Here is a 22,104-nt window from a genome sequence, read left to right as displayed (position 1 = left end):
TGGTTGGAGGGCTTTTTCTTCTGGGTTGTTGCATAGTTTGGAAGCCTCCGATCTTTAATATCACCAATTGGGAGAGGAGCCCTGAAGTCTCTGCTGCAGGGTGTATGCTAGGCAGGCTGGGGAGCTGGCACGGCCCTGGGCCTCAAGTGGAGCCCAGGCCAGCCTCTGACGCATGGGGGAGAGCGAGACAGGAGTGGGTGTTTGCTGACAAGCAGCTTCATGGGAACGCTGCCTTGGCATTTCTCACTGCTGAATCAGGGAGAAAATTTGGGCAGGCTGCCCGTGGTGTGAGAGAAAGGAGTCGATCCTGGGTGGGAGAGCCAACGCCACACAAAGCAGTAATGGCAATTGCAAGATTATTGTTCCCCGAAGGCCTACTGGGTGCTGTCAATGTACTCTTCCTGTTTGTCCTAGGGACAGTTCTATGAGGTAAGGAAACTCATTTTCCATTGCACGTGACATGCCTGGGGTTAGAAAGATCCAGAGATGTACAGAGAACAGTGGCTGGAATGGAATTCTAACTCAAATCTAAGAGCGAAGCCTGATGCTCCTTCTTCCTGCCCCACTTCCTCCAGTCAACTCTCCACCCTGTGTCCCCTTCTCCCCCCCTCAAAGCCTATGCAAAACCAATCAAACAGGAGATAAGCTGACATGGAGTGTGACACTCACCTCCTCAGACAGACTGGAAGTGAGCAGCCTCCAAACTGGGGCTAGTGTGGGCCTCTTCAACCCTAAGCAGGGCAATCCTACACTTGACCATCTAACACAGAGAGAAAATTCCAGACCTCCACGATCCTCCCTGATATTGCCATATGGAGCAGCATTGTCCACTAAAAATATAACACAAATCACACAGGGCAAGTGTAACTTTCTAGTAACCACGTGTTAAGAAGTAAAAAGAGGCGAAATAAATTTTAGTAATGTCTCATTTAACTCAATATATCCAAAATAGTATTATTTCAACATGAAACCAACATAAAAATTATTAATGAGATATTTTACATTCTTTGTTTTCATGTAAGTCTTCACATTTAAAACCCTGTAGGCACTCTGCAGTCAGACCTCATCTGGATTCAGACAAGCCTCGGCACTGGTAGCTCCTGTATTGAATAAGACAGGTCTATACGATACCAAAATGAATACAACCTCACACTGAATAATTAAAAGTGGTTCCTTAGTTATCATCTATGAAAATCAACTTTTTGATAGTCAGATTGTCCGTTCTATGAATGTTAACACATAGCTGTTCATGTGGCCATCATCCACTATCCACCATTAGCCATTCCATCACCCACAAAGAATTTCCACGTGCTATCTCTTAATAGTCAAACCCTTGACCTTCCCATAATTCCCTATTCCTGAATATTTCATCTCCTTGTACACATGGAATCATACAGTATTAAACATTTGGAAACAGGCTCCTTTCGCTCATCATCACAACTTTGAGAGTCACCCAGTCCACTGTGTGCATCACACACTAGTTTATTCATCTTTGTTACTGAGTAACACTGTGTTGTATGGGAATAGGGACAATTTGTTTATCCATTCACCTGCTAAAGGACATTTGAGTCACTTCCAATTTGTGATGTTTATGAATAGGGCTATTCCAACACATGTAGAGCAGTGACGTATTTTGTGTGAACATAAGTTTTCATTTCTCTAAGGCATATACTTAGGAATTTCTTGATCATATGGTAATTCTCTTTTAAATTTATAATAAATCATTGAATTGTCTTCCAAAGTAGTGGAACCATTTTCCATTCCTGCCAGTAATATGATCTAGTGGTTCTGCATCCTTGTCAGCACTTGGTATTGTTAGCATTACTTACTTTAGCCATTGTGATAGGTATGCAGTTGTATCTCATTATGCATTTATTTGATTTTCCCTAATGACTCATGATGTTGAACATCTTTTAATGTAGTTCATTGTTCTCCACATGTCCTTTTTAAAAATGTATCAAAGAATTCTGCCCATTTTAAAATTAAATCATATGTTTTCTTAGCTTTGGAAATTTTGTATATTCTACATACAATTCTTTTGTTGTATATGTGGCTTACAGATATTTTCTCTCAGTCTTTAACTTGTTTATAATTCTCTTCATATTGTCTTTCACAGAATATAAGTTTTTAATTTTAATGATGTCTAAATTATTTTTTTTCTTTTATGGATCATGCCTTGGTTATTATATATAAGAACTCTTACCTAACCCCAGGTCATAAAGATTTTCTTATATTAAGTTTTTGAACATTAAATCACACATAATCAGAGGTTGAATTTATCTAAAGAAATTCAACTGTTTTAGTTGTGAAAATCCACTTAGTCATATGGACTCACTCATTTGCTCCACAGATATTTAATAAATCAGAAAGCCATCATTAGTAAAACAAAGATGAATAAAATTTGGCCCACAATAGAGGCAGCCTAGGCCAGGGGAGGACTGGGGCCAGTGGCCACGTAATCACTATAACCTTCAATCTAGCATTACTATCCCCATTTTACAAGAAAGGAACCTGAAACTTAGAGGCTAAGTAATTTTCCACAGTCCCTCAGCCAGGAAGTAGTATAGTCAGGGTCAGCTAAGTCCACAGCCCTCCAAATAGGGGGTTCTTTGTTGACTACCAATAGAAAACAGCTCTACCTACCTAAGGGGAAAAGAAGAAAGAAAGAAGTCCACAAGTATTTCACAGAAACAACCCACCAGCTGAGCAACCAGGTCTCAGAGAGGAAAAGCAAGAAGTTCAAGAATTCACAGAGCAAGGAGGGAAAGAGATAATACCTTTCTGTCAGGTGTGAGCTCTGACATTAATAAATCAGAATTTATTGAACAACCATCAGTTCATAAGCTACCTCACTCTTACTGGTGTTATATCCCCAAAGACTGATTCATTTGGTAACCATGAACAGGACAATCACAGCTTCTTTTATTCCATCCAATCGTAGTTACTAATGTCTAAAACACTGAAGTCACACATCTCACTTTTCACAATGACATACAGACTACAGAATGGCTAAGAGAGGGTTAACAATGGCCACAGGGCTTCAGGGGGTACGCTGAGAGCAAAGGTAGAGAGCAGATACCAAGGCAAAAGAGTACTGCAGGTGTTCAGATAAGATTAGGAACCAGCCTAGAAACTTGTTCAGGGCACAGAGCTGATCGTGGTACAGAATTATTCAAGGGGAAGATCCAGAAGGCAGGCAATTTCAAAGTGGGCTGAGACAATTTCAAAGTGCCCTGAGCTGAAGCCCCAGGGACAGAGTTGGTGTCAACCCTGTGATATGTGATGCATGTGTGGCCTCTGGACGGTCTGAGAAGATGAGGGTTGGGTGTGCATTCATGCCCTCACCTGCTTCCAGCCAGGGGGCTGCATCATTCACAGGCCTGGTTTCTCTCATAGGGGTTTGATGCACTCACACATCCATTTGCTTCTAATTTGGTAAGTTCACAGGTGGTCATTTTTTATGAGCATAATTAACTTATCAGTTTGTGCCTTATAATTGTGCTGTGCAGCTGGGAGTTACTGTTGTAGATAAGTTCTGTTTGTCCAGCTTCTAGTGGTTATCTATCTGCACCAAGTACCAGGTCACTCTGCCAAGCACTCGTACTCAAAATGGAGTAGCTCATGGCAAACTGCTGCTTCGTAACGTGCAGTGACTCAGGCACCACTGCTCCATACGACATGGGGTGACTCCCAGCAGGACACAGGTTTCCCTCTTACACTGCCAGACACCCCCTTTGAATAGAAGCATCTTCAGCTATCTTCAGACCTCAAACCCGTGCCCTCAAAAGTCAGATTCCCTGGAACAATCACCTGATTGATCTATTGATCCTGGTCTTGAAAACCAGGATCAGGGCCTTGTTCCTCTCGTGTTAAAGATTGAACACCCAAGAAATGCCTAGGAAAGAGCAAAAAGGAATTTTATTTAAGGAAAAGAACAGAGAAAGAGAGAGGCTCCTCTGGAAAGGAGGGGACCCAGAGCTGGTGACCGTGAGAGTGGGGGTGTCTTGCCCCTTTATAGATGTTAGGTTTCCTTTCTTCTCCTGTCTATATGACCAAAGGCAGGAAAAGAACCATCCAGGGGGTGACTGCTGGGTTGGAAAATGTGATTCTTCCCAGCCCTTGGAGATGTTAGCAATGGGTTGATGGGGAAGTGCTAGCTACCCATTTCCTTTTCTTTAATAATCAGCTCCCTGTCCTTTGCCCTGGTCTCACTCTCGTGGGTCATGCAACCTTCTTCTGAGCAAGGAAAGATGGACTACCATGGCTGACAGTCCAACCAAGACTAGGTACACTAGAGGACACAGTTTCCTTTCCTCGTTAGAAGGAATATTGAGGTACTGGCACTGGAGGGAAAGGGAGAGTGGATCCCGAATGGCACGGAGGCAGTGACTGACGAGTCTTTCCACCATGATCCACATGTAGAAATGCACCTCACCAACAACATGCAAGCATATACACCCGTGCCTGAGATGAAACTGCCACCTGACAACATGTACCCTTACAGTACACTGACATGTCAAATTCCTTAACTTTCATTTTTTTTAAAGTGGGTTTTATAACTCCCTTTTGGGTCACAACCTTTGAAAAGCTCTCCCCTCTTCTGTGGTCTCCTTCTCTGTGGTTTCCTTCTCTCTATCCGTGAAGACTCCAGAAGGAAACATTTGCACAACAATGAAGACATAAAACAGGGAGCTCCACAGTGCCCCTCAGGGAATTCTGGCCAATCCATCTCCCAGAGCAGATGTGGGAATGGAGACATAGCACTCCTGTAAGAGAAGGCTAATGAAGTGTAGAGCTTTTCCACAGAACTGGACCCAAGACCACAATTGGCACAATTTAGCTTATTTTCAAGGTGAACCCAGGAAGCACAGGGAGAGAGGAAGGAAGAGCAAAAGCCTCCAACAGCACATGGCAAATGTGCTGACCCCAAGGACCCACGTGGGCCCAGCCAAACAAGAGACCTCAGGAGAAACTGGGCAGGACATGCCTGAGAACGGTCCCACCCAGGGGTGAGGAAGCCACCAACTGCCACCCCTCCGTGGTGAAGATGGAAGAGAACCATTAATTTCCTGATACTTCCATGTGAGACGAGTCTGTCATGAGCAAAAGACACCCTCAGGAAGAGAAACCCTGGAAGATTTGGGCTGTAAAATAAAATACAAAATAGGGCTGGGGATTGGCTCCATGACCGAGTGCCCCTCATTTCAGGACATCTTTATGGAGAGAAGAGAGCCCTCTTCCTGTCCAGGTGGCAATGAAAACAAATATCCTATCCAAGCACAGGAGAGGGACCCGCTGAACTAACTTTGATTGATCACCTACTGTTTATCAGATTAAAATGCAAGCATAGCTATGCTTTGGGTATCAGGTCTGAGGGGATGGAAACAGCCGCAATGTGCAACTTCAGCATGTAGAGTCACCCCAGGGGCTCTTAGAGAATGCTAATGCCCATCAGGAGTCAGGGTAGATCCTAGGTACTTGTTCAGACTTTTTCCCCCCTGGTACTGGGGATTGAACTCAGGGGCACTCGGTCACGGTGCCACATCCCCAACCCTATTTTTTATTTTATTTAGAGACAGGGTGTCACTGAGTTGCTTAGCACCCTGCTAACTTCCTGAGGCTGACTTTGAACTTGCAATCCTTCTGCCTCAGCCTCCAGAGCCTGTGGGATTACAAGCGTGCACCACCGTACCTAGCCTTGTATATACTTTTTAATCCTCCAGATTCTAATGTGCAGAGAGTATAAAGTGAGAAAAATGGGACAGGAAGGGAAAAAAATAACATTTTTTGTTAGTATGTGGTTTATGTGGGGTTTGGAGCAGATTTGTTGTTATTGTTGCTCTGATTTGTTTGAAAACCTTTGCATCTCGTCTACAATGCTTGGTACAACGAACTGCATACATCTCAAAGATGAGAAAACTGAGACCCGGTGTAGCCAAGTAAGTTTTCACTGTCATGAGTAAAAGAGCCAAGATCACTATCCAAGACCAACCCCACTGTATACTAGCCCTCAAGTAAAATTTTAATAAGACTAATGATGAGAGGGAGAAAAAAAATATGAAAAATGAGGTGTCATTAGAGAAGCCAAGGCTGGCCCAGATAAGGAAGGTATTCTGGGAGAGGACCCTGGATATCCCAGGCTGGTCACAGCATCAAGAAAAATGGGCAAGGCCACCAAAGAGAAATGGAGTGCTGTCTAAGCCTGTCCCCATGTTCCCAGAGGACTCTCTTGCCCTTGAGAATGTCTCACATCCAAAGTTAGCTCAAGGGCCATATCCCCAGCAGACCCTGATCAGCATGTCTGTCAGCTCATGTTTGAGAGCCTCTCAGTGTACTTAATCTTCTCCGTCTTCTGCCTGGACTCCAGACTGACTAGATTCAGCTTGAGAATGAAGCCACATCACAGCAACCAGCCTTTCCCGCTTTCTGCAACTGATTTTTCTGTTCTTGGTGCCTGTTTGGCTCTCTCAGCCCACAGCCCATCTGGTTGAAGGGATACCCTGCTGTTTACAGCCTCCTCTAGGGCTGCTCAAAGACAGGAGAAACTCTACCCATTTCTACTCCTCTGTGTTTACCCCAGGAAACTGAATTTTATTTAAGCATCACATTTGGAGAAGGAAAAGGAATTTTGGTCTTTGCTTCCTTGATTTCTTGATTGTATCATTCAACAACAAAATGCCCAATAAATTAAAGCAATCCTCAAAGGAAAACTTGGAGATCAAAATCTCCCATGCTGTGCTTCCAAAGTCCAAGAACATCTTCCAGTGAATCCTGGAATAGGTAGAGTTGGAAAAGGCCCCAGAGATCAGAGAAAAAGCTGACACCCAGAATGGGGGAGTGATTTGCCCCATATCACGGCACAAGAACCCACATCCTCAGATCATGTTTGACTTGGAGAGACTGAAAATCAAGGAAAGAAGAGAAACAGCATGCAAGCATTGTGCCTGTTGAGATTAGCATGTTAGAATTGATGCCAAGGAAAATGGTGGATTTGAAACGTGCCGGCTTAGCCCCCACTGTGAAAAAACAAAGTGATCTTTGCTATTTACCAACCCATGCCTCCCAAGTTGACAAATACAAGGGCCACCATATTGCACAACTCCATGTGGCTCCACTCACTATTTTTAGCAAGGCAGAAGAGTAAGAACTCAACAAATGTTCTGGTTCTTTTCTCCCCTAACTCTGCCTGAGCATCAAAAAACAAAGCATTAAATAATAAGTACAGTATTTACTAACAACTTCAGAACAATCATAGAAGCTCAAGATATGAAAGGATGAATTTGTAAAATCAAGTTGATCACAAGGTGTCCAAAGGAGAGCACATTCAGCAAGCACTGGCCAAAGCACTCACAAATGCCAGGTAGGTGGTAGACATGGTTCTACTTGAGTTCTCTGTGTTCATCTTCACAACTCTATGACATAGGTATGGTCATTATCTTCCTTGTTACCCTTGGGTTACTTAGAGGAGGCATAATCCAGTAACAAGCAAGTCCTATGAGAGCAAGTGGCAAGGTGTGATTCAAAGGCGACCACCTACTTCTTAACACCACATCCTTGACTATTTATATTACCCTCTTGTAGGCACAGTCGATCAATGTTTTTTGCTCTGCAGTTGGTAGCAGTTGGGCCCTTTTCTATTTCCCTCAGAGGGGTCCAGGTGACCTGAATTAATTGTTCATCTGCATTAAGTGTTTAATGAAGCCACAGCAAGGAAGCAATCTTGCTGCACTGTGGAGAGGACCCTTAGATGGAAGAGACCTCACATCTTGCTCTGGGAAGTCTGGGAAGGATTAAGGGCCTCATTAGAGAGGCACAGTCTCCACAAGTGTCTCAGAACCCTCCAACATCACCTAAGGGAGACAAGGAAGCTCTGGTTCTCTAGAAGTTCCTCCCTCGCCTGCACGCTCATCCTCTGGGGTTGTAGAATGAAAAGACCAAAGAGAAAATCTTGAAGCCCCTTCCCTGGAAGCCAACAACAAAACAAAAAAAATTCAGAGTAACTTGAGACCTTCTCCAGTCCTCCCAAACCCAATAGAGATAGGAGATACTTTTAAAATTCATCCCACTCTAAATACAAATTGCCCAAATTTCAGTGTCTTCCTCTCTGTACAATAGAGTTCAAACCTATTGTGTATATATGTTGGGGAAGTAAACTGAGATGACTCGTGACAAGCCGAGCATGCTTGCCTTCTGGTAGAAGACCAAAGAATGATCGCATCCACTGGCCCTTCTGGGATAGAAGGATGCACTTAGGTCCTACCCCATATTCATTATTCTTTATTTGCAGACCCCTCATTTCAATCAGGGCTACAATATTTCCAGATTAAAAAAAAAATCTCCTTCCCAGACTTCTCTGCAATTAAGTGCTCAGATTTCAGTTCCAACAAAAGATGTATAAACAAAAGACTGTAGGATTGTGAGTGTCCCAGGAAATGTATCACTTCCCTAAAAGTAGGGGGAGCTAGCATTTACCTTTGACCCATACCCTCTGCACCCCCCCACCTTCTTCCTGTCTGAAGGTGTAGCGATCATCTTGCCACCATAAGAACAAAAATATAAGGTTGGGGTTGTGGCTCAGTGGTAAAGCGCATGTGCGAGACCCTGGGTTCGATCCTCAGCACCACATAAAAATAAATAAGTGAAACAAAGGTATTGTGCCCAACTACAACTAAAAAAATACAAAAAAAAGAACAAAAATATAGACTGATCATAGAAGTAGGGAAGGACCCTGAGTCCTAAATAACATCACTTGATTACACCAACTTGAAATCCCTACCTCTTGGCATATCAGGGTAGAAAAAAATAACCCTTCACTGGATTTTCCTTTGTAGCTGAACACACTTCTTACTGATATTTGCCCATCCCAGTGTGAGGTTCTGAAATAAAAGTAAAGAAATGTTGGGCTGTTTGTCCCTGATCATACCATAAATTGATTGGTGTCAAAGTCAGGCCTGCCGAATATGAGAATCTAAAATTTCCAACCCAAATGCTCTCCTAATAGATTACATTCCCAGGAAAATTGTCTTAGTGTCAAGAATCAGATGGTTGGAGTTATAAAACATGTACGTGGAAGCCAGTCGTGTTCTGGTGTGAGAAGCTCCCTTCCAGAAGTAGTCAAGTTTATTTTTGAAAACCATGGATTTCATTTAATCTATGCCAAGAGTCTTTTCAATCTTGGGGCAGCTCACACATGAAGCTCAGAAGAGGAACTGTTCATCTATAGAACCCAGCTGCAAAACACAACTTTATCCTCTGCAAACTCAGAGAAGCAGCTCTGAACCCCCCCCCCCCAGAGAACACCAGCCCATGAAATCAGCAAATAGAGCCGCCCATTCTGACATCTGTCCTGAAGAAGATCTCTGACTCAAAAACAAGATGCTTCTGAACCACTAATAAATATTTTATAATCCGGTCATTTAGGAAGTCAAGATTGAATAATATCATCTTATAAATGTAATCTTTGCAGTGCAAAATTGTTTGGGCTAAAATACATCATTTCCTTTGGACTGTTATAATGTAATGAAAACATTTGCAGGACTCAAAAAAATGCAATTGATTAACAAATGCAATTAATAAAACCATATCCAAAGGCACTTATTGAGAATTTGCATTTATAATTTCCAGCTGCTGGGTGTGAGTTTGGTCAGGAAGTTAAGAACCCCTGGGAGAGGAAGGTCCTTTGTTGGGAAAGAAGCGCATGCTTGGAACTGCCCAAGTGGGTGTGGGTAGTTGTGCTTAGAACTAATCTCACCACCAAACAGCGGGGATGATTTCATAGTAATTCCCCATGACCTTGGCTATGTTCATGTCCCTGTTCCCCTGGCCAGACCCAATTGATCCAAGAAAACAACCCAGATTGTGACAGAGTCTTTCTCATGGGAAGTTAGGATTTGAACAGAGATATCGTGTTGGGAAGTCAAGTGACTGGCAGCCTAGTGGAATATGAACCCACAAACTATTGTCACTAAGGTCCAGGGACTGGCAATTTCTTCTCTCCTAAGACCTTCTCATTCTGTGATCTTTCCCTGAACTTTCCTAACAACTATACTTGATCCAGACTGATTCCATTTATGTTGCTTAAAACCAGAAATGCCTTAGTGAATACACTTTACCTTATTGTGCACCAGCTTGCAAGCCCACAGAGTAAGAAGGAAATAACGGGGGGGGGGGGTCTTCTAGTTCTTTCCCGCCTTTAACAAGCAATCCCAATCTTGGGCAAATAGAGGGTGGCCTGGACTTACCCTCTAACTGTCTGCGGGTCTCTAAGGAAGGTAGTTTCAACAGCTGGCTCTCATGCTTGACACCAAGCACCTTCTTTCTCGTGTTCTTTCTTCCCCTCTTGCAGTGTCAGCTCGGTGGCAGGTGGTTCAGGTGGCAGGTGGGCTTTGGTGCTGGGCTCCTGGGGTAGAATCTGCTGCTGCTGCCTTCTGGCTGTGTGACTTGGGATATTGTTCAAGTTCTCCATGCCTTGGCTTCCCTATCCTTGCAGAGGGAATGAGCCCAGTTCTTAGCTCCTGGGGTACTTGTGAGAACGGAGTTAATTCACCTAAAGTGCCCAGAACAGCGCTCCATTCCAGTCTCTGCCTCCCTTCCTCCCCCACCACTCCACAGCCTCCTCTTGTTTTCAGGCACAGCAGACTACACATGTCCTCCTCTTCCTACAACTCGACGGGCCTTTGTACATTGTGTTCTTCCTGCCTGGGAGCACCTACCCCCACTCCCCACATCCACCTACTGATGCAACTTTCTGACCTTCCCATAACCACACTCTACTAAGTAATTTTTACATTCTTTCCAACAGGAGGGGGAGTCTGTATTCTCTGCCCCTTGAATCGGGGCCAGTCAAGTGACCTGCTTTGGCCAACAGAATTAATAGAAGGAACACTGTACCAGTTTTGAGCCAGGGCCTGAGGAAATCTGGATTCTCCTTCTCCTTCACCTTCTCCTTCTCCTTCCCTCTCATTCCTCCAAAACACCAGCCAGAGGTGGATAAAAAGACCAAGGACCAGTCTCCACTATTACTCAGCCTACAACTAGGCAACCCCTGGAAGGACAATTGCCTACCTGACCAATAGCTGTCCATCAAGGCATAGTGGCCTTGATGACCAGCAGAACCATCCAGCTGAGCCCAGCCCAAATTGCCAGTTCACTGCATTAAAAACTCAATGCCTGATTGTTGTTTCAAGCTGCTAAATTTGGAGATGATTTGCTACATTGTTAAAATTGACCAATAACACACCTTCTCTAAGCCTCTGTTTCCTCCCTTATATAAAGAAACAATGAAAATAGAAATAATAAAACCTACCTCACAAAATGTAGGACAATTAAGTGAAATAATGCTTGTAGAGTGCTCATGTGACATTAAATATGACATCGCTACAAACAGCCACAAGTATTATAATGATGATACATTACTTTGAATTCTCTCTCATCTGTCAATTTTAGAATAATTTTATCTAATGAACACATTATTGTAAGGAACTGAGAAAACATGTGTATTGTGCTTTGCACTGTGTCAGATACAGACAGAACACCGACAAGTGGTCATTAGAGATGTGCTGTTACTCCTGTTCAATATTACAGACGACGCCTTCATCTTCCCTGGCCCCTTTAAGCAATCCTCCAGCACCACCCTGTCCTACCTCCAGCCTTCAGGCTGCCTAGTCTGGAGGATTATGCCTTCAACCTTCATCTCACACCAACACCACCAGCCTGAGCAGCCCTTGGAGTGGAGGCTTGGGAACCTCCCAAGTTGGCAGGAAGGAACTCAATATTGATACCCTTCAGGGACTTGAAATTCAGCCCCTTGGTGAGCCTTAGCCACTAGGGGGCAGCCTCAGCCACCAGCCAGGCAGAAAACAGAACCTGTTCTGTGGCTCTTTTTTCCCTTTTTTGGATCCCAGAATTTGGGAAGCTCTTGCTGGTCCACTGTCTGAGGGCCTCATCCCCATTGTGACCACTTACCTGTTCATATCCCACTTTGGACAGACACCAGTGGCAACTCTCCCTGCGCTCAGGGCAACCTCTCAACCTACGTGAGTGGTTTCATAATTCATGCCTGCCCATCAGCAGACAGATTTAGCCTGCTGCCTGCTGAGTCTGGAAAAACTGAATATTAAAATATCCCAGCCGCTTGCCCTTCTGACGCCCTCGCCTCTCCCGGATTCACATGCAGGTGGTTGCCCAAGCAATTCCAGGGACACCCATCAATTTGTCAATTAATAGGTTGTGAGTAGCTGTATGTGTAACTTTTATCAAAACAGGGAAAGGAGTATTCAGGGCCACATGTTAGGTGTGTGACCCCAGAAAAGTCCTCGTCTTCTGGCTTCTCGGCCAGTGTATTTTCCTTTGCACCACGTGCATCTTTTATTCTCCAGGCCCTTTTTGTAGCCCTAATTGTAAGAAAGAGGAAACAGGAGTCCTATCTGAAGTGTTTTACTGAGCAAAGTAGAGCAAAAGACCTGTAGAAAACTTCTCTTCCACCCAGGACAGCAGTAGGGAAGAATCAGGGATTAAAACCTGCCCTTAAAGAGGATGAGGAATCAGAAGTCTCACGCTTGGTGAAAGGTGTGTTTGGTGGGGGGGGGGGGTAGATACCCTCTTTCAGAAAAGTCTAGCTGACTTCCCCTATGCACTTCAAAGACGTTTTCCACCCCTACCTTTGATGACTTTTAAAAACTTCAAATCAGATAACTTCTAGGCTAACTCATGTGCCCCACTACCACCATTAATGACCAGCTGCCAAGGCGGAGTTGGGGTCCCCACAGATTTGAATGAATGGAAGCTCTTCTTGGCAGATTTCATTTTTTTCACCCTGTAGGAACCTGGTGAGCCCTGAAAGCAGGCTCCAGCACCAGAAGGACTCAGGAGAGTGTGTGATCTAGTGCAGGAGGCAGGACCCCCATGAGGGAAGACAACGGAACGGCCAGGAACACCAGGTGCTCATGGCAACCCAGCCTGGGAAGTTCAAGAGCTGAAGGAGACTCTGCAGGAATCCCACCAGAGACCCTGAACCTCCTCAGCCACATGCTCAGGAAAAAGGGTGCAGTGCAGAGCAAGAGTGGGTCAGGCACCCTGGGGCTCCAGCCCTGTCTCTGCCATTTGCTGTGGGAACCTGACCAGCACCTGTTCTCTCTCGAGCCTTGGCTTCCTCATGCATGAAACAGGAATAACGATGTCCTCATCAGAGGCTTGACACAGACTCACACTGGCCCTCTTGCATTTTGGGTATTTCTCCCTGACACCCCCTGAGGGACCTAACCTGGGACTTAACCGAGAGACTCTTTGGAAATGACTGGGTGACACTGCTGCAGCCACCTGCACTCAGGGAAGAAGGAAATGACTCAGTCACTGCTGGTGGAGGAACCCCTCCCTGGATTAGTCAGCAGTTACCCCAAATGCGATGACTAAGCACATCTTGAGGTGGGCTTTGCCCACTCGTCTCCCCTCCTGGAGGGGCTCATGATGACCTCTCTTCAGAGGGGCCTGACCAGGAATCTAGGAACGCCTGTCATATGTCTATCATGTGGGAGTCTTATTGCTCTGGTGACATGTCGCCACAAGCTGAGTGACTAAGACAGCACCACTGTGTTACCTTTCAGTTCTGGAGTCAAAGTCCAGAGTGAGTCTCAGTGGGCTGAAATCAAGGTGTCTCTGGCGGGCTCCTTCTGGGGGCTGAGGGGGGAAGCCTGCCTGCTCCAGCTGCGAGGGGCCATGGTCTTTCCTTGGCTGGGGTTCCTTCCTCCATCCCCCAAACCAGCAGATGGCCTGCGAGGCTCCCGTGAGTTCTCTCCCTGCCGCCTCCGTCACCCCGTAAGCTTGCTTGTCATTGCACTGGGACCCTGTGACACATCACTGTTGAGCCCCGGCTCACATCAGCTGACCAGCAACCTTGATTCCTTGGACTCTTCATTTCCCCCTTCATGTGACCTGATCTACTCCCAGGTTCTGGGGACAGGAATGCAGACATGTGGGGAAGTCCATTGTTCTACTTCCCACAACTTTTGCTCCAGGAGAGGGACTGGATGAGCTGAGGGACGTTAACCCCTTCCCTTCTGTGGTGGCCACTGAGCGGCCCTGTGGCGTCTGGAAAGCACTGGCATGCGGGGTGGGCAAGGAGCCTAGCAACTTTGATGTTCACTGCCGGAAACCTTGGGCAATTCACCACTAGGCATCACTTCCCTATTCACAAGATGGGACTCATCACAGCCAGCTGCCACCTCGCGTCACTGCTGGGTGTAGATGTGATTCCGAATGAGGTCTGCCACAGACCAGGCAGTGTAGTCCACCCTAGGTGAGGCAAACACAGCACCTGCCCTTGGAGCTCACAGCCCAAGCTGTGGTCACCTGACCAAAGTTCACCACACTTTCCTCTCAGAAGGGCTATCAGTCACAGCCCCCCACCCACCAGAACTCAGAAACAGAGATCCCTAGTGGCTTAAATAAAAAATACGCTCTTTCATATATATTTTATTTGAATTTTTTCTAATTTGCTTTTATTTTCAAAGCTTTTTAGTATTACTGAAGAGTTTTTATTGATTCCAAAATTTCCTCACCTTTACCCTTTGGCTCCTCATGTTCCTAGGTTTCCTTTCAAGATATTCTTGGACTTATAGATCATTTTACACCCCGTAGAGCAGATGGAGTTTCATATTCCTCTCTTTCCATGTAATGTTCAAGAAGGTTTTTCCACCGAGCTACATATTTTTCAGAATTATACTTATTAAGTGCCACAAAGGTCTTCATTCTCTTGAGGATACATAAGCGCTTCTAGGTTTAATTGTTGGTTTGGGGTGGGTTTGTCTGTTGTTTGATTTTTTTTGTGGAGCTATGTGTTAGGCTCTCGTGGATATCTTCATACATATACACTCTTGTCTCTTGAATTCTTTTTATAGATTAATTTCCCAAGAGTAGAATTCCACTTGATCTTCACCCTAGCTCAATGGTGTAAGTGGGACATAAATGAATCCAATTTTATAGATGGAAAAACTGGGTCCAAGAGAACTGGAACTGCCCTTTCCACAGACACACCTCGGGCTGGGGTTAGAACCCGTGGAATCCCCAGGTCTTCCGAGAACCACCACCACAAGGGAATGAGCAAATCCTAGACATCCTTCCAAACCCCCGTTCACATCCCTTCCATGTTCCTCCCCCTCACCACAGACCTCCTGACCTGTATCCACCCTCAAGAGCACCTCCCTGCAGCCCTGCCCAGCCCCAACGACTACAGCTTAATAGGCCAGGAATTCCTGGACACTAGGAATGAATCTTTAATAAAAGGTTCTCCCCTGAAACTCCCCCACAGCAAGGACCTCCCTACCTCCTGGATCCATGACAGTGCCCCAGGAGAGTCCTGTTCCTACTGTGGGAAAAAGAGCCCAGTGGTTCAGACCAGGACTTCAGAGTTGAAATTCCTGGGTGCACACCCTGGTCCCACCACTGACCAGCCCTATGTCCTTGGACAGGTTACGGCACCTCCCTGGGTCTCCACTTCTTCCCTGAGTGCAGGTGGCTGCAGCAGTGTCACCCAGTAATCATAAGGATGAGACGAGTTAATTCTCCATAAGGGGCTTTTCACAACACCTGGTTCTCCTGAGTGGGAAGCACACAGAACCCAGCCACTATCAATCAACCCACTGCGTCAGTTTCCTAGGACTACCACAACAAAGCCACCATAAACGTGGTGACTGACAACAACAGAAATGGATTCTCTCACAGCCAGAGTCTGAGGCCAGAAGTCTGAGATCAAGGTGTTGACTGAGCCATGCACCCTCCAAAAGCTCCAGGGGCCATGATCCCTTGCTTCTCCCAGCTCCCTGTGGTTCCTGGCAATCCTTCACTTAAGACAGGATAATGCTAATCTCTGACTCCACCTCCACGGGGCCTTCCCTGTCCCCGCGTGGGCTTTCTTCTCCTCACAGGCACTTCCATATTGCACTTAGAGCCCACTCTAATCCAATACAATCTCACCTCAATCTTTAGCTTAATTATACCTGCAAGACCCTGTTTCTAAAGATCTTCGTCTAATCAGGCTGCTAGAACCAAATACCTTATCCTGGGTAGTTTATAAACAATAGAAATGGATTGCTCTGGACTGGGGTTGTGGCTCAGCGGTAGAATGTTTGCCTAGCATGTGTGAGGCCCTCGGTTCGATCCTCAGCATCACATAAAAATAAATAAATAAAATAAAGGTATTGTGTCCAACTACAACTAAAAAATAAATATCTTTTTAAAAATGATCGCTCTGGAGGCTGCAAAGTCCAAGACGATGGCAGCAGCAATTCAGTGTCCAGAGAGGGCTTCAAATACGGTACCTCTTGCTGTGTCTTCACGTGGGAGAAGGGGCTCTTCTATAAGGGAACTAATTCCATTCATGTTTCCTCTGTCCTCTTGATTTTGTCACCGTTCAAAAGCTGTACCTTTGAATATCTGCACATTGGGAACTAAATTTCAACATATGAATTTTCAAAGGACATAACATTTAGACCACCGTACCAAAAAATTACATTGCGAAGTTTAAGATGGGCATGAATTTTTGCTAACACTATCCAGTCTGCAATGCCTACCTCGTCTTTATCTTGGGTTAATCCCTGTGGAGGATTGGGATGTGACTGAAGGCAAACCAGCCAACCTAACTCCCTTTTGGTACCTTAGGCAGGCTTCTCCCTCCGCTGGGTTCACAGACAAGAGGCTGTGGGGAGTTGGTCCCCAGTCCTTAATACATACGTAACAAATGTCACTTCACAAAACTCAGCATCTTGTTATGTCCATAACATCCCAGTGCGAGACCATTCCCTCTCACTTTGCAGGGGAGGAAACCAGCTCTGGGGATGAAGGGGACACCTTGGGTTTTGCCAATCAGGGACAGTGCCTCCAGTCCAGGTTTTCTAATTGAAACCTGGCCCTCCATCCACAGCATCACACCTGTGCTGTCTGTCAGCTGCAGCAGATCCCTCTTAGGAAGAGGGACAAGACGTTGGTTTATGCCTATTGTCCCAGGACACACGTCATTGGCTCTCCCTTGCATTCTCAGAAGTGTGCCATTCCGACCATAAATTATAAGATCACTTTCTCATCACTCTTGGCCACTGCCCTGGTCCAGCCCTCGTGGTGTTAGGCTGTGGGCACAATGCTATTTTCTTCCTTCTGTTTCTCTTTTCTTCCACATGAGCTTTATGACAAAGAATGACAAAGCTCTGCCAAGACTGAGGATGGCACATTGCATTCTTCAAAGAAGACACCACTGTCTCTAGATCTCTCGATGCCCATCTGTCTTGGGGGCATGTTGTGTTGGGTCAAATGCCGAAGCAGAATTGGGACTCAGCTTTATTCCATTACACACCACTGTGCAGAGCCTCACGGGACAAACCTTCTCTGCCTGGCCTCAGACTGTGGCCAAAGGCTGGATGAGCTGCAATGTCTCGGCAGCTGGCTCACAGTTTCCCAGTGACACCTCTGCAGCAGGGTCACAGGACAGGAGCAAGTGGAGATCAAAAGAGAAGAAAGAAAATTTATGGAAGAAATTTTGACATTAGAAGTCAAAGCTTTAAGCTGTGTTTGTGTGTATGTGTGTGTGTGTGAGAGAGAGAGAGAGAGAGAGAGAGAGAGAGAGAGAGAGAGAGAGCCGTTGAGAGAGATTTGTGTACAATTATGCTGGGCTGGATGTAGGAAAGGTTTTAAAACAATTCTAAGCAGAATGTAATCAAAACCCTCTGAGGATTATAATGGCTTCAAGGGGCTGAAGGAGTAAGGGACTCGCTATATAATTAGGGCATGTTTGGGTTTTTTTTTTCTTCCTTATTCAGGTACATTTTCCAATTTAAACATTTGATTGTATAACCCTTTTTACTTTCTCAGCAATTTTAATACAGAAATTTAAGTTGAAGAAACAGTCAAGCACCTGCATGGAGACTGTACCAACAAGGATGCTCATGGAAGCCGCACCTTATGATCATAGAACTCAGTGCTGACCTCATTGCCCAGTAATAGGAAATAGTCATAGAAGAGAATGCGCCTCAGTCGTTAAATAATTGTGTATATGAATATTTACTGATGAAAAGCTGATTGCTGTTTTATAGATATAAAGCAACATTTCCAAGTGGTACGTTGGAACACCATTTTTCTCTCTTTTCCACACATGTAGAAATAGTGATATTCTTAGCAATCCTGGTGGTGCTTCTGATGTTTATTTTACATTTTTCTGTAATGAACAGAGATAAGAACAAAAGTCATCTTGGCAGAGTACCAAGAGGGGTGGCCAGTGTGTCCCATGTAACCCCTCAGGTGAGAGCATCCATGAATTCCTCCCACCTCTCAGAAAGTTCGCTGGTTCCTGTTTTCCCTCAGGTACAATTTCTACTTGAGGGGTTTGAGGAGGAGAGTGGAATGGAAAACATGTGGCCCACAAGCCCCTGCCCGCCCTGCCCACTCCTTGTGGAGGTAAACAAGTAAAGCAAGGAAGTGCTGAGCCGATTTGGAGAAGGTGGGTTTCCACGTGGCTCTGCCAATCCCTCGTGTTTCACTGAGCCCCCTGACAGAAGCAGTTGTAAGGATCCTGAATGGTTTTGTAACAAAGAACTCAACCAGTGCTGGGCCCTCTGGAACGGAGAATAGTGAGAAAACCACATTAAAAGCTAGAAACTGACGGGACAGAGAAGTGCTGAGAATTTCCCCGTGAACTCTCTGCGCCTTCACAATAAACCTGGTATGTGCCTTGTGCTTACGACCATTTTACAGAAGAGAAAAACGAGGCTGAGAGAGAATGAGAGGCTGGCCCAACATCATTCAGGCAATTAGTGGATGCTTCCAGAAGACCAGGACCGGGTTTATTCCCATTTTACAGAGAAGGAAATTGACTTGCCATGCGGCCTTGGGCTAGTTACTATCCCTCTCCTTATCTTGGCAACCCTACATGCTTTTAGGACTCCACAGAAACGCTGTCCTATAGAAGCTGTCCCACAGGAGTCACAGAAGAACTGAGATTTTCCAGCACACCACCTGCCTCTCCAGCATATGCTTCATGGGCAGAAAAGAAAAAAAAAATGAATCCTGACTTTGAAATATTTGTTTATTTGTTTGTTTGTTTTTTGGTTACAAAACAAAATGTGAGAAATTTTGACACACCCCCCCACACACACACACAATGTCCATACATTGAAACTTCATTCCAGGTTTCCGCAGTGAATCTCTGAGGATGTTTCTGGAATTGCAAACAAAAAAAAAATAGATTCCATGTCCTGTTCAACTCCTTTTCCCTCATCATTAAAACCTAGCATTTCTCATGTTGTTACTTTTTCTTTGAAATATGCTCCCAGCTGCAGGTGACTCTGTTATTGCTCATTTAAGTCATTTCCAGTTTTTTTTTTTTGCCTTATGAGTAATATTAAAATGAACAATGTCATTTTTTCCCCCTCCTTTTGAATTAGTTTTAAAGACAAATTCCCAGAAATAGGACTATGAAGTAAAGGGCCTAAAAGCTTCTTCGGTGCTGGGAACATAGTCCCCAAATGCTTTCCAAAAGTGTCCTAACACTGTCACTACCACTAAGCCATTCATGAGTGCACCGACCTCATTTCATTTTTACTAATTTCACTGTAAAACTTCAATACCAGCTTAATTCGCTTATTTGATAATGGGGAGAGCAAACATGTGCACACATTTATTTGCTAATTATATATTCTATGTGACCTGGTTTTCCATCTTTGTCAATTTTTCTCCCTTCAAACAGCTAATCACACATGCACTGGGCTTCTCTTGGGACCTAGTTCTCCCTCGGCTCCTTTAATCGCACTGTCCCAGGCACTGGCTTACGCTGTCACCCCTGGAGGAAAAGACCTGTGCCCTCTCCTCAGTGCAATAGTCACTGAGCTCTGTGGCTATCCAGCACTTAAAATGTGGCTAATCCAAATTGAGATGTGCTAAAACTGTAAAATGCACACTGGATTTTAAAGGCTTAGGGAGAAGAAAGGAATATAGAAGATCTCGTTCATCGTGTTTACGTTTATTGCATGCTGAAATAAGAGTTGGGTGGATTAAATAAAAGAAGTTATTAAAATTAATTTCACTGTTTGGTTTTACTTTATTAATGTAGCTTCTAGAAAATGTTAAAGTGAGCCTGTGTCTTCGTGTTGCTTTTCTAGTGGACAGAATTACCCCAGAGCCCTGATGCTTAGATGATTTTCAAACAGGTCATTTGCTAAGTGTTTAAGAAGGGATGCCTGGGCTCCTAAATTCTTCTCTGACAATTTGATTGTGGCCCTCAGTTAAAATTATCACCATCAGCAGCAGCTCTGCTGTATTTACATTCCTCTAAGCATTTTATGTCGGTGACACTAGTTAAAAATTGCCATTAAAGACAGCCACGAAGTGAGAAAGACAAGCTCTGTGGCTAGTCCAAAAATATTTATTGAGCTCAACTTCTAGAAACAGGATAATCAGTGAACAGAGCTCACTAAGATCCTGCCCTTGAGGCTCTAACATGGGGAAGGAGTGCAAAGGTAGAAATAGCCTATAACAGGACTTAAAATCAGCATACTACAGTGAGGAGGCCACATGGATGTTTAGAGTAGCTCAATTTATAGCTCAACTGTGGAACCTATCTATGTGCCCTTCAACAGATGAATGGATAAAGAAATTGTGGTATATATACACAATGGAACATTACTCAGCCTTAAAGAAGAATAAAATTATGGCATTTGCCAGTAAATGGAGGGAACTGGAGAATATCATGCTAAGAGCAATAAGCCAATCCCAAAAAAAAACAAAAGGCCAAACGTTTTCTCTGATATGCAGATGCTCATTCACAGTAATGGGGGGGGGCACCTAGGGAAGAATAAAGGTCCTCTGGGTTAGCAGAGGGGAGTGAAGAGGAGGAAGGGGGTGTGGGGGTAGGAATGATGGTAGAATGAATTGGACATTATCACCCAATGTGCAGATATGACTACACAACCTGTGTGACTCTACATCACTACAACCAGAAAAATGGGAAGTTATGCTCCATTTCTGTATGATGTGTCAAAATGCACTCTACTGTCGTGTATAACTAATTAGAACAGATCTTTTAAAAAAAGAAATAGCCTGTGATTGGCAATACAACTGTGCAGCTGATCCATACTGTGGCAAAAGAGGAACAAAGGGGTGGGGGCAGGAAGGAGCAGGTCACACTATGAAATGGTGGGGGGGTGGTCTCTGCAGGTCTCCCTGGGGAGGGATTTCCAGCATAGACTTGAAGGAGCTGAGGAGTGTCCCAGTGATTTCCTGCAAGAAGAACACTTTTGGTTAAGAGGAATAGCTAAGTCAAGGGACCCAAGGTGAGACTGTGAAAGAGATGAGTCAGGAGACCCAGGATCTCATGTCTAGGCCTCAGTTTCCCAATCATCTCAGCTTCCTCTCCCGAGGTCCTGTCCAGAGTGAACACTCACCATCTCCCGTCGACTTCCCCAGAAATGTCCTTTCCCAGGTACATTTCTTCCACGCAGAAGCTTCAGGGGCCATCTCTCTGGCTGTCTGAATTCTAGAAAAGGCTGCACCTGGAGCAAGGAGGGAAGGGAGAGTGGAGACAGACGTGACTTATTTATAGATCAGGCCAGTCTGTGGGCTGCTCTGCAAATTTGGTTTGTTGCTGAAAAAATATAATCCCAAGGGAGCCACTCAGTTTGCTTCCCAGCCAGCCAGACCCGGCTCCACTGGGCAGTCAGAACATGGCAGGAGGGAGGCCACTCTATGGCCATGACTTCCTAATTGGATTCCCTGCCACCCCTCCCGTTACTATTCCTTTTCCACTCTGCCGCAGAGGTCTGAGCATGTCATTTCTGCACTTAGCAGTGCAGAACACCCAAAGTTCTCAGCAGGATGAATGAAGTCCATCAGAGCCTGGCCCCAGAGGCATGCCCCCACTTCCTGTCTCTTCCCATCTAGACCCTTCCCAACACATTCCATTTTCCTTCCTCAGCAAAACCCACTGCATCCCAACATGTCTTTCCCCCTGCTCCTCCATCCATCTGAGATGTTCCTCCCTGGCAGACCTCCCCCAAAACCCTTCCTTAAAGCATCAGCCCAAGTGTGTCTTTCTCCCAGGATACAGATCCCAGCTCTGCCTCTCCCTGT

General features: G+C 45.1%; 1 long non-coding RNA gene across 2 annotated transcripts in view; it reads right to left on the bottom strand.

Moving 5' to 3' along the window:
• LOC113195239 (uncharacterized) overlaps window positions 1-12,048 on the bottom strand; it is a 68,305-nt gene extending 56,257 nt beyond the window's left edge. The window contains exon 1 of one of the 2 annotated variants that reach the window (XR_013343993.1): window positions 11,965-12,048. This is a non-coding gene — a long non-coding RNA (uncharacterized LOC113195239). The remainder of the gene's footprint in view (window positions 1-11,964) is intronic. The other variant, XR_003302376.2, reaches the window with a different exon arrangement.
• Between the last annotated feature and the right edge of the window lie 10,056 nt (window positions 12,049-22,104).

Source organism: Urocitellus parryii, chromosome 7, assembly GCF_045843805.1.
Source record: "Urocitellus parryii isolate mUroPar1 chromosome 7, mUroPar1.hap1, whole genome shotgun sequence".
Lineage (NCBI taxonomy): Eukaryota > Metazoa > Chordata > Mammalia > Rodentia > Sciuridae > Urocitellus > Urocitellus parryii.
The sequence above is the reverse complement of the archived record's forward strand: the minus strand, read 5'-3'. Positions and strand labels throughout refer to the sequence as shown.